Source organism: Aedes albopictus, chromosome 2, assembly GCF_035046485.1.
Source record: "Aedes albopictus strain Foshan chromosome 2, AalbF5, whole genome shotgun sequence".
Taxonomy (NCBI): domain Eukaryota; kingdom Metazoa; phylum Arthropoda; class Insecta; order Diptera; family Culicidae; genus Aedes; species Aedes albopictus.
Window position 1 is genome coordinate 316,839,509 of NC_085137.1, and position 13,019 is coordinate 316,852,527.

The 13,019-nt window shown below is 36.3% G+C and overlaps 1 long non-coding RNA gene across 1 annotated transcript in view; it reads right to left on the reverse strand.

The window, feature by feature from the left end:
* LOC134288225 (uncharacterized) overlaps positions 1-13,019 on the reverse strand; it is a 226,746-nt gene that overhangs the window by 147,734 nt on the left and 65,993 nt on the right. The window lies entirely within an intron of this gene.

Below are 13,019 nucleotides of genomic sequence, written 5' to 3' on the forward strand. Positions count from 1 at the left end.
CTCAGTTAAAACTGTGGAAGTGCTCATAGAACACTAAGCTGAGAAGCAGGCTTTGTCCCAGTGAGGACGTTACGCCAAGAAGAGGAGAGAGGAGCTCTAATAATTCAATCTGGAATAATTCCTAGTATATCAGTAGGAATATCTTCCGGAAACCCTTCAGAAAGTTTTACCAGATATTATCTAAAAATTATTCCAGGAATTCCTTAAACATTGTACAAATCATACTTTTGGGAGTCCATCCAAAGATTCTAACAATAATTATTGAATTATTCATCCAGAAATTATTGCAGATCCAGTCCAGAAATTCTTCCAGGAATTTGTTAAGAAAGCTTTCCTGGGATTTCCTAAAGAATTTCTCATGGGATTGCTTCCGGGATTCTTCATGTGAATTCCTCCAGGTTTTCCTCAGAAACCCAGAAAAAACTCCAGGAATGAATCCGGTACTTCCTCTAGAAAACGTGTAGGTACCCTAGTAGCACACAAGTTTATGTTACTCCTATATGACTTAATTTGGTCATATAAGAGTTGCCAAGACCTATGTAGAACATGTGTGCTACTCGGGTATTATCTGAGGAATTCCCCTTGGTATTGCTATCGGGATTCATTCTGGGGTTTCTTCAGGAACTCCTGCAGGGATTCCTCCAGCAACTGCTACATGAATTTCTCAAGGAGTTCCTCGACGAACTCTTCTTAGGATTCCTTCAGGATTTCTCCAAGAGTTCCAAGAATTTCACAAGGTTCCTCTGGGAATCCCTACCGGCATTCTTCAAAGATATCCTCCAGGGATTCCTCTAAGAGTGTCTCCAATACTTCACTAAGGAATTCCTTCTTTGATTCTTTCTGGAACAACTTAGGTCTTAGGACATCCTCCAGGAATTCCTTCTTGTATTCTTTTAGGAACTCCTCCAAGAATTAATTCAGTACTTTCTCCAGAAACAGTTTAGGGATTTCCTTAGGAATTCCTCTTGAAATTGCTCACGGCAGAGGTTCCCAAACTTTTTGAAATTATCGAAAATGTCGCGGCGCACCAACATATTGTTGCAGAGAATTTTCATTATTTTACAACAGCTTTAAGTTCAAAAATTTAAATGCAAAATTGTGAAGAATTTTCAATACCATGTTTCTTTAAAATCCATATAAATTTATGTTTCTTGGGTGATCATGTTTTTTTTAAGTTGCTTAAGAATTGCATAAATATTTGCTAGATTTCAAATGTCATATTTATTTATCGCACAAGGTAAACAAATGTAAATAAACTTCTACAACTAAGCAAGCTGCTGATTCCTAATAATTCAACCAAAAACAGTAAAACTGTTGAAATACTATGATAATTCCGGATGAATTGAAATGATTTTCTGAAAATCTTGCATTTCAGTTGGAATGACAAAACTCTCAAAGAGATATCTTTAAACAACCATTTGAAAAGTGATTTTGGTGCACAAAAGTTATAAAAAATCTGAATCTCGCGTTTCTTGAAGAATTTTGGATCATTTTCCATCATTTTCAGCAAGGTCTCAAAAATAATCAATTTTGTGACGTACTTGCACGAAACCGACAATTCACAGAAGTATTCTATGAGACGTTAGTAAAAAAAATAATTCCAGAAAGGAGGAGACAAGATAAACACCGGGAGACTGATAAAAAATATTCTGAAAAAAAACTTTAATAAGGTTTTTGAAATATTTACTTTGAAAAACTCAACTCAACACGCAAAAAATCCGTTCCTATACAGTTGCACTCTCAGTAACCGCAATGGGAACAAACAGGAGCTTTGCATAGCAACGATAACAACAGTAAGAAATGTACACCGTGAACTAGATGTCACGGTTTGTAGAACGTCCATATTGACAGCTGGAACTAGTTCCAGTTCACGGTGTATATTTGCCTGTTCTCATATTCGCATTTGTTTGTTCACGTTTATCAGAACGGCTTTTTCGCGTGAACTGAAGTATTGGAAATCCAATAATCTGTTTTAGAATCTTAACAAAATGTCTCAAAATTTTTAAAATTTAAAAATTTGGTAAAAATCTAAATGTTTTAAGAGGAAACCAGAAATTCCATTGAATACTCGAAGGTTGTGACATTTTTTTAAAAAGTCCATCAAATAAAAAAGGAGCTCATATTGAATTATATGGTTTTCCTTTTTGTTTTAGCTCAAGAGCCTGCGGCGCACCAGCGAAATGTTCACGGCGCACCAGGGCGCCGCGGCGCACAGTTTGGGAAGCACTGGCTTACGGGATTCCTTCTGGAGTTTCTTCAGGAATTGCTCTAGGGATTTCTTCAGGAACTGCTACAGGTATTTCTCCAGGAAAGCTTTTAAAGATTCCTTCTAAATTTCTCCAAGAAGTCCATCAGCGATTTCTTTGGGAATTGTTCCTGGTATTCCTCTAGGAATTTCTCAAGAGATTCCTCCAGAAATTTCTACAGGAATTCTTTCAGGACTTCTTTCAGGGATTCCTCAGGGAATTACTGCAGGGATTTCTCTAAAAATCCCTCCACGAATTGATCTACAGATCCCTCCTAAAATTTTGCCAGAAATTTCTCCACAAGTTCCTCTGGAATTTCTTTTTCAGGAATTTCTACAGGCATTCCTATTATATTATTTTTTGAACTCGTGACGAACTTTCTATTTTTATAGGATTTGGCGACCCACCAGCACGTTTTTCCATAAAATACGTCATTTTTCTGCAAGTTTGGACTGATCTTTTGATTAGTTTTATCACTTTCTCTCACACATTCTAGAAGTAAAAAAAAAATCAAAATATTTTCAAAGTCTTTGAAGATCAGTGACAAATTTACACTTCTGTAGAACTTCAAAATTTACTTTAAAATGAAATATCGGGTAGAAAATGTTATAAATATGTACAGCGATTGGGTGAACATCAAGTAGAGTTTTTAGAATTATAGTACTGGATAGTCCGATGAATATTCTTTAAATTTTTGGTCATAGCCTTCATATACCCTTGTTATATTTATATTTTTATTGAAATCTCTTTTCAGTTGCTTAATGTTCTGTAAAAGTTCAGATGATCGACATTTAGAAGAATTTTACCGAAGTTTAGCTTTACTGAAGTTCAGTAAAGGTAAGGTTTAAAGGAAATTGTCAAAGTTTGATGATTTTTTTTGCTGATTTTTGGTATTTCATTTTTTTTTAATTTTAACTGCCGAACCTGGCGTGTAAGACCAACTGAAAATGCAAACTGTAAGTAACAACTGAAACTCATTTTTCGGAAACACAAGGAAAGTTCAAAATTTTACCCTAATCTTAAGCCTTCAGATTGAAAACTTTTAGTATACCGCATTGAGTTCACCACTGGACTGCGAACTGCGACTTCATAAGTGCGAAAACGTAAATAAAAGTGCGCGATTGCATCAAATCAGGTTGATGTCTTCGGCGCACTATTTCTTCAATCTATGGTGAACAAGTGCTCTGAAGACACCGAGTGGATTTGATGCAATCGCGCACTTAGCGTTTTCGCACTCGTGAAAACTAGTGCGATAGTCCAGTAGTGAACTAAATGCGCTATATCGATTAGACTTATAATGCAAAATTTTGAATAAAATTAAGGAGAAGCAGAATTTCTAGTAATAACTCTCCAAGGATTGTTCCAGATAGGGTTTCGAACTACTTGGGCACCCGCGTCAATTCCCGGCACGTCACAGCAAAACAAATCAAAATATCACTTGCCGCATATTTTCCAAATGCACTTCCGTAGATTATCATCTCCCGCAACATTTCCGCAACGGGATCCATAGTCAATGAGCTACAATTTCACTCTGAAGCCGCACAAGTGCTCAAAACAAATATTACACGCAGACGAGTGCACTTCGGCAGCACAAAGATGGGTGCCGAAGTGATTTCCCATTTGATTTTGCTGGAAGTTCGGAACTGGTACCGAGAATTGGCGCTGGACTAGGTGCAGTAAACTCGTTCAAAATAAACTTTCCGGTGGAAAATCTTCACAACAATCACTGTTAACAACAAGTTCACGCAATAAGGTATCTGATTCAGATGGAAGAAGTGGACGAAAACGGTCGTTTCGTTGTTAATTTAGGCAATGAACTATTTTGTTTACCTGTTGTGCCGGAAATAGGGTCGAAAACCCTACTCCTACAAAAATTCCTCCAAAGATTTCTCAAGGCATTATTTCAGAGATTTCTCCAAGAATTCTTCCAGGAATTTATCCAGGCATTCTTCCAGAATTTATCCAGCTATTTCCCAGGAGTTCATCCAGAAGTTTCTGCTGAAATTGTTTCAGGAAATCTTCCTGAAATCCCTTCAGGCATACCTCCAGAATGACGATGACATCAATGACTACTTCTTCATCCTTAACCCTCTAATACCCAATCCCGCCTTTAGACGGGGTATAGTTTGAGCATTTTTGTAATTTTTGTTTCGTAGAAAATCAAATTTTTTATATTTTTGGCTGATATTTAGGACTGTTTTGTAAATCTTAAAATGGTTTTTGGTGTATTTTTAAGGAAATTTACATTTTTTTAAAAATCATTGAAAAATTGATTTTTTTTTTTTTTTTTTTTTAATAATCTTTATTAGTATCTCAATCAATTTTTACATTCTTCAACTTAATCTAGGTGTTCTGTGTATTATAACACACTATCATCCTAATTTGGTGAAATAAATTTAAGCTATTATCAATACTAATTAATAACATATTACATTTCATTTGCTGTAGCAGTTAAGATTTTTTGCAGGCTTTATTTTTCACCTGCGTGTCAGAAATACATTTTTTCAACTTATCCTAACCCTAACCCACCTTAAACTAATTATACAAAGAGCTAATCGTAGCAATAGAAGACTGCAACGATTTTTGACGAAAGTTGGCAATAATTTTAGTTGACATCTGTTCCAATGTTTCAATATTAGAAATTTGATGCAACTCATTAGTGCTATACCAGGGAGGCAACTTCAGAATCATTTTCAAAATTTTATTTTGAATCCTCTGAAGTTGCTTCTTTCTGGTATTGCAACAGCTCGACCATATTGGGACAGCGTACAACATGGCCGGTCTGAAAATTTGTTTATAAATCAAAAATTTGTTTTTGCGACAAAGTTTTGATTTTCTATTAATAAGTGGGTATAAACACTTAATGTATTTATTGCACTTAGTTTGAATACTTTCTATGTGGTTTTTAAAAGTTAAGTTTTTATCTAGTAAGAGCCCTAGATACTTAACTTCTTCCGACCAATTTATTGGAGTTCCCCTCATAGTGACAACATGTCTACTTGAGGGTTTCAAATAAAGAGCTCTTGGCTTATGTGGGAATATGATAAGTTGAGTTTTGGAAGCATTTGGAGAAATCTTCCATTTTTGCAAATAAGAAGAAAAAATATCTAAACTTTTTTGCAATCTACTACAAATGACACGCAAACTTCGCCCCTTGGCTGAGATTCCTGTGTCATCTGCAAATAACGATTTTTGACATCCCTGTGGCAAATCAGGTAAGTCGGAGGTAAAAATATTGTATAAGATTGGTCCCAGTATGCTGCCTTGTGGAACACCAGCTCTTACAGGTAATCTATCTGACTTGGAATTTTGATAATTTACCTGAAGTGTTCGATCCGATAAATAGTTTTGAATAATTTTAATAATATATAGTGGAAAATTAAAATGTTTCAATTTTACGATCAAGCCTTCGTGCCAAACACTATCGAATGCTTTTTCTATGTCAAGAAGTGCTACACCAGTGGAGTAACCTTCTGATTTATTGGAACGAATAAAATTCGTTACCCGTAAAAGTTGATGAGTAGTCGAATGACCATGGCGGAATCCGAACTGCTCATTGGCAAAAATAGAATTTTCATCAATATGAATCATCATTCTATTTAAAATAAGTTTTTCAAAAAGTTTACTGATAGATGACAGTAAGCTAATTGGACGATAACTAGAAGCTTCGGCAGGATTTTTGTCAGGCTTCAAAATTGGAACAACTTTAGCATTTTTCCATTTTTCAGGAAAATATGCTAACTGAAAACATTTGTTAAATATATTAACCAAAAATGATAAGCAACTTTCTGGAAGTTTTTTGATGAGAATATAGAAAATTCCGTCATCACCCGGAGCTTTCATATTCTTAAACTTCTTTATAATAGATCTCACTTCGTCCAAATCAGTGCCCAATGAATTGTCGAAAATGTTCTCATGATTGAGAATGTTTTCGAATTCGCGGGCAACCTGATGTTCTATTGGACTAGTGAGACCTATACTGAAATTATGCACACTTTCAAACTGTTTGGCAAGTTTTTGTGCTTTTTCAGAATTAGTTAATAATATTTTGTTATCCTCTTTAAGCGCAGGAATAGGCTTCTGAGGTTTTTTCAAAATTTTTGTCAATTTCCAAAACGGCTTAGAGCCGGGGTTTAATTGAGAAACTTTATTTGCAAAATTTTTGTTTCTCAATTCGGTGAAACGTTTTTTAATTTTCTTCTGTAGATCCTGCCAGATTACTTTCAAAGCAGGATCTCGAGTTCGTTGGAATTGTCTTCTTCTCACGTTTTTAAGACGGATCAGAAGTTTCAGATCGTCGTCAATAATAACTGAGTCGAATTTGACTTCACACTTTGGTATTGATGCGCTTCTAGCTTCGACTATAGTACTAGTCAAAGTTTCGAGGGCATTGTCAATATCAAAATGTGTTTCCAATGAAACATTAACATCTAAATGGCTATCGATGTATGTTTTATATGTATCCCAGTCAGCTCTGTGATAATTGAAAGTAGAGCTGATGGGATTAAAAATCGCTTCATGGGAAATTTGAAATGTTACAGGAAGATGGTCAGAATCAAAGTCAGCATGAGTAATCAATTGGCTACAATGCTGACTTGAGTCAGTTAAGACCAAATCAATTGTCGAGGGATTTCTAGCAGAAGAAAAACAAGTGGGGCTATCGGGATATAGAATAGAAAAATATCCTGAAGAGCACTGATCAAATAAAATCCTGCCGTTTGAATTGGACTGAAGATTATTCCACGAACGGTGTTTCGCATTAAAATCACCAATTATGAAAAATTTGGACCTGTTGCGAGTTAATTTTCGCAAATCAGATTTAAGAAAATCTATTTGCTGACCAGTGCATTGAAAAGGCAAGTAGGCCGCAATGAAAGTATGTTTACCAAAGTTTGTTTCAACAGAAACACCCAAAGTTTCAAAAACTTTGGTTTCGAATGATGAAAAAATTTGGTGCTTGATGCGCCTGTCAACGATGATAGCAACTCCACCACATGCTCCATCTAGGCGATCATTTCTATAAATAAAATAGTTTGGGTTTCGTTTGATTGAAGACCCAGGTTTTAGATAAGTTTCAGTAATAACTGCAATATGCACATTATTAACTGTTAAAAAATGGAATAGCTCATCCTCTTTGCCATTTAGAGAACGAGCATTCCAATTTAAAATGTTCAAAAATTTATTTGGATCCATTACCGAAACGTAATCCAATTACTATTTTATTTGTAAATTTAACTCCAACTTGGACTGCTTCAGCCATAGTTTGAGTTTTGAACATTGCATCAATCATTTGTTGCAATTGTTCAGATAAAAAGTCAAAATCGGAAGCAGACATGCCTGAATCACGTGCATTTTCCGAATTTGATGTTTGGTGATAGGAATTATTTGAATTTTGCTTACCCGCAGCCACATGGGCATAGGTAGCTCGATTCGTTTGAACAAAATTAGAAATATTACTCACTCCACTGCTGGAGGGTAGATTATTCGCTCGAAGGTTTGTTTGGTGGTTAACTACCTCCGGCGAATAGGTACGAACGGTATGAAAATTATTCAACCGATCGTTGATGGAAGAATTTGTGTTGTTAGAAATTCTACCTGCAGAGTTTCGGGTACGACTAGCGTTCCCATTCATCTGCCGGGCACGTGATTCGACAACTTTTTTGCGGATAGGGCAATCCCAAAAGTTTGACTTATGGTTGCCACCGCAATTCGTACATTTAAACTTCCTGGTATCTTCCCTTACCGGACAGTTGTCCTTGGCGTGAGAAGAACCTCCACAAATCATGCATTTAGCATCCATGTGGCAATGTTTCGTTCCGTGCCCCCAACCTTGGCACTGACGGCACTGAGTTGGGTTCTGGAAATTTCCCCCAGGCTTACGAAAATGTTCCCATGTCACTTGGACAAGAAACATTTTCTTCGCCTTTTCCAAATATTTCAAGTTATTTAGATCACTTTTGTTGAAGTGAACTAAATAAAATTCTTGAGAGATACCCTGCCGAGGATTCTCAGAGCGAGTTCTCTTTTTCATTTTTATTACTTGGACTGGAGTGAATCCAAGTAATAAGTTGAGTTCAGTTTTGATCTCATCAGGTGATTTGTCGTCACTAGAGAGACCTTTTAATACGACTTTGAACAAGCGTGCAGACCTGTCGTCGTATGTGAAAAATTTATGCTTCTTCTCAGTAAGGTACTTGAGAAGAAGATCCCGATCTTTCAGGGTTTCCGGCAATACGCGGCAGTCTCCTTTCCTGGCAATTTGGAAGGAAACCTTGATTCCCCTTATGGAGTTCAAGATCTCCTGCCTAAAACCAGCAAATTCACAGACGCTGACCACGATTGGCGGCACCCGTTGTTTTTTAGCAGAAATTGAAGTACCTGGGCTAGAGGCATCCTCAATTTGCTGTTCCGAAAAATTGTTCAGCGTTTCATAAGGATTACTCATTTCAACGAAATTTTCATCCGAAACAATTGTTTTAGTAGAAGGAAGCGGAGAAGCTGAAAGTTCTCCTTTCCTTCTAACTTTGCCGCGTTTAGCGACAGTTTTGAAACCGACTTTTTTGGAAGGAAGCGGTGAATTCAAGGATTCACCCTTCCTTTTGTTCGATGATGCAACCATGATTTAATTTGAAGCGACCTTCCAGGAGGTTTTTTCCCTAATCGGTGTCCAAGTAGGATTACCACCGTTTCACGGAATTTGACTTCCGTAAACGGGTCCAACGAATAATCGAAGGCACGGGTCCAGGCAAGGATCGAAAAGGAATCAGTAGGTATAAATTTAGCGCTGAAAAGTGCTATTGTGGGTAGTACTGAGAAGTACTGTTGAATTGCTTTAGGTAGTAAAACTTCCTGCAGCAGAGAGAGTTTACGTCCGCACAGCACAAGAGTACGATGCGAACTGATTGAAAAATTGATGTTTTCACCTTTTAGAAGTCATTGTTTATTTTGTATTGAATCGCTACAATTAACATATTTTAAATTTTTCCCAAATCATTCTATCTTTATTTAATAGTTTAAGGGAATTTTGAACCAATTGACTTGAAATGTTGTATACGAGTAGATACCATACCTATCTCACCACATTCCAAAAGTTGTGTCAATTGGTTCAAATTAGACTGAGTTATAGGGGAAAACAGACGAATATAGAAGCCATCGCCCAAGTGGCGCGATTCCCTACAACAATTATGACAATGTCGTAGTCTGCATTTGTTGCGACAATTCGCAACAATGTCCCAACTTAAAACAAATATGATAAAGATCGTACACCCACTGACAAACAGACGTAACACTTGACTTGTGAAATTTCCATCGACCACGCTTTTAACGCTAATTTTAAAACTTAATAGTTAATGTGGCTTTCACAAGCAGAGGCGCCCGCATAGTTTTTCTTTGCGTTTGACGTTTCACACTAGCGCCTTCTGTTGACGATATTGCACAACGCAGTGTTTCGTGAAACATTTCCACCAGGTGATGGTAGTGTGAACTGGGCGATGGATTTTCATGAATCTTGTTGAGCGGACCTGGTGAGCTTGGGATCGAACCCCATTTCTGAAAAAACTCACAGAACTCATCCAGGAAGTAACTCTTGAAAGGTATCAATAAGAAACAAAGAACTCCTTGAGGATTTCCATAAGAAACCCATGGGAAATTCCTAGAAAGAACTTCTGGAGAACAAGTCATGGATAAATTGCCAGGAAGATCTTCGGAAGAAATTGTATTACATTATACATATAGACAAAAATTAATATCCTATAAAATTACCTATCTTATATTTGAAAAAAAAAAACTCACACTGGAATAAAAAAAAAGGAATTCTTGGAAGAATCTCAGAAGAAAATCGTGGAGAACATCCTAAGGGAGTTTCAGTAGAACCTACTGGAGGATGTTAAAATGGAACATGAGAAGTGTCAGAGCTCTTTCATAAATCGCAAAAAAGCTTCCCAACATATTACAAAAGATAATGAATTCTAATCGTACAATATTACTTAGCTAGATGAATTCCATGAGATTTCGTTAAGAAATTCTAACCTTGAGGAACTCCTACGCAAATACTTCTAAACGAATTTTAAGAATTAACCAAGCAGTATTCATTTTGATTCAACCCTTGAAATTTTCTTAGAGGTATTACAGGGTGTCTACTCGTTTACGAAAATAAAATTCCCCGATTTTTTTAGTTTTTTTCCAGGTCTGGGTAAATAATTTCAGGTCCAGTTATTAAACAGAATTGAAGGAACCGCCAAATTTGCTATATACACGGCAGCAAAGGATTTGCTGAATTTTGTTAGAAGAAATTTGCGGCGGCATCATTATTTCTGGTTGAACTTCTGGGCAGCTCAAACAATTTTCGGCGGATTTCCGAAACAAGTAATTATAAGGATTTCAAATTTATTTTAATTCAAAATTCTATTGAAACTACAGGTCAGACTCGATTATCCGGAGTCAGGTTTTGAAGATTCACAAACATATACCTGGCAAACGGAATGCTCTACAAAGCTGATTTTTTTGACAACTTAACCTAATTTACAGCTCTTTTGTCCACTAGGGCACTACGTGAGCGGATCCAATTGGCGGCTGCACTAACACTTTGTACAGCGCCTTAATGTATTCTATTTTAATTCTTCTATATCGCACTGGTTACCTTTGCGCTGCTGTCACTTTTCTACCCTGTCCATGGTAGAATGATGAGCACGAGTATGTTGATGTGTGGCTCTTGTTCCTTTTCCAGTCCGATTGGGGGTCCATTATGAGTTGTCGTAAGCCGATATCCAAGTTTCCGGGTCCGTTAGAGCATATGCTAAGAAGGGGGTCAGGTGTCAGCCGCTTTCGGGGGGAAAAGCAACTGACGAAAAATTGCATGTGCCGGGGCTGGGATCGAACCCATGACCATCCACTTTTGAAGTGAACGTGTGACCACAACGCTACGGGCCCCGGCAAGCAGAAATTTTGTCTGATTACTAATCAAAGTTGGATTGACAAAATATCAAAATTTCAGCTTTATACAACATTCCGATCCCCAGATATATGTTAGGGAAGCTTCAGAACCCGATTCCGGATTATCGAGTCCGACCTGTATTTGTTAATTAATAGGAAATTTTTTAGATTTTTTTTTATTCATTGAAATGTTGGTGAGAGTCTTCAAGAAATTTTGACAAATATTTTGTATAAATTTATGATGGTATAAGATGGTAATGTGTTGTAAAAACATATTATGCAACCAATTCTCCTTATGAAATCTCCCAGAAAATTACAAAATGAAGTAACGAACTTTTTGCAGTTATTTTACTGTCGGCATTCTTACAAAAAGCTTAAGCATCTGATTCCAAAAAAATATTCGAAAAGTGTATACAGATGTGTCGTTCAAGAATCCGATAAAAGTGTTCTAAATTCAAAAAATTATTTTTATAAAATATAAAAGAAAACATCTAAACTATTTTTTAAAACTACTCCTAGAAAATCTAACTTTTTGCTAAATTCATCATGGGTTCAGCCACATTATTATCCAGAATTCATATATTCTGGCAGAGATATGTTAAGATTTCCATCAAATATTTTACGGGACTTCTGGATCTTCATTAGATTCTTTAAGAAGGTTGGAGTACTGTCTATAATGTTTGTCAGATTTATTTTTTTTAGCTTCTGATTTCAATTATTAGTTATTTTCGCTTGCTACTTCAGAGAACGTCTTAATGCACTTTCTCATGATTTCCGTTAGAAAACAGTGAAGGATTTCCTTAAAATACATAAGTAAATTCAGCGTTTTTTTCAAGAGGCTGGAATTTTTTTCTAGAAATTTTCTAACATCCACCAGTAATCAGGAAAATCTCGAAACATTTCAGCTTTATTTCAAAATAAAGCCATTAAGGAACTGTTAGATATTTCTACCCAGCTTAGATCGCCGACTCCCTTCGAAGATTTATCAAAACTAACTCCATGGGTTCGAAAGATTCTTATTCAAAAAATGCAAGCAAAGGTTCTATATACTTCACCAGAATTTCTAATTTATATAGGTCTAGTTCAAACTATATTTTCTAGGTTTAATCACCACATGACTTTATCATAATTAATTTTAATTGGCTTTTTTGGGTGATATGAATACTACTAAGAAGTAGTAGGAAAGTTATGAAAGAATACGGTGGATAGATACGCAAGCGAACGATAAGAGAAATGGAACAGACATTGAAATTAACAGAGGGCCATTGTTGAGCAACACAATCACAACGACGATCTTCTTGCCATGCGTTCTCGAGTTGAACGGCTAGGTAATAGTAGTTAGATGAATACTACTATCCCTAGACAAGCAAAAAGATCGTGGTTGTGATCTGTCACAAGCCAATTAAAATTAATTATGATATGACTAGTTCAAACTAGTTTCAATGGATCAATGAAGCAAACTTTTCTAGTGTTCACCACATGTAAGCAAAAGCGCCACTGTATATGGACGTTAGCATTATGACAGCAGTCGAGTTACCTCAAACACACAAGGCTACTATCTACCCATTCCATAGGGGCCGTTTTAGTTATTTCAGTGATCCATTAAAAATTCTTTCCACCAAAAATTCCCTGATTGACTCCGGAATTCCCTGATAATTCCAGGTATTTTCCAGGCTAAATGAAATTCCCTGATAATTCCAGGTTTTCCTGGTAGTAGACACTCTGTATTACAGAAGAAACTTCTTGAGCAATTCCAAAAGATTTTTTGTAGAAAACCGTGAAGATTACCTTGAAGAATCTTATGAAATTTCTCAAAAATATCCCAGCAAAAACTCTTACAAA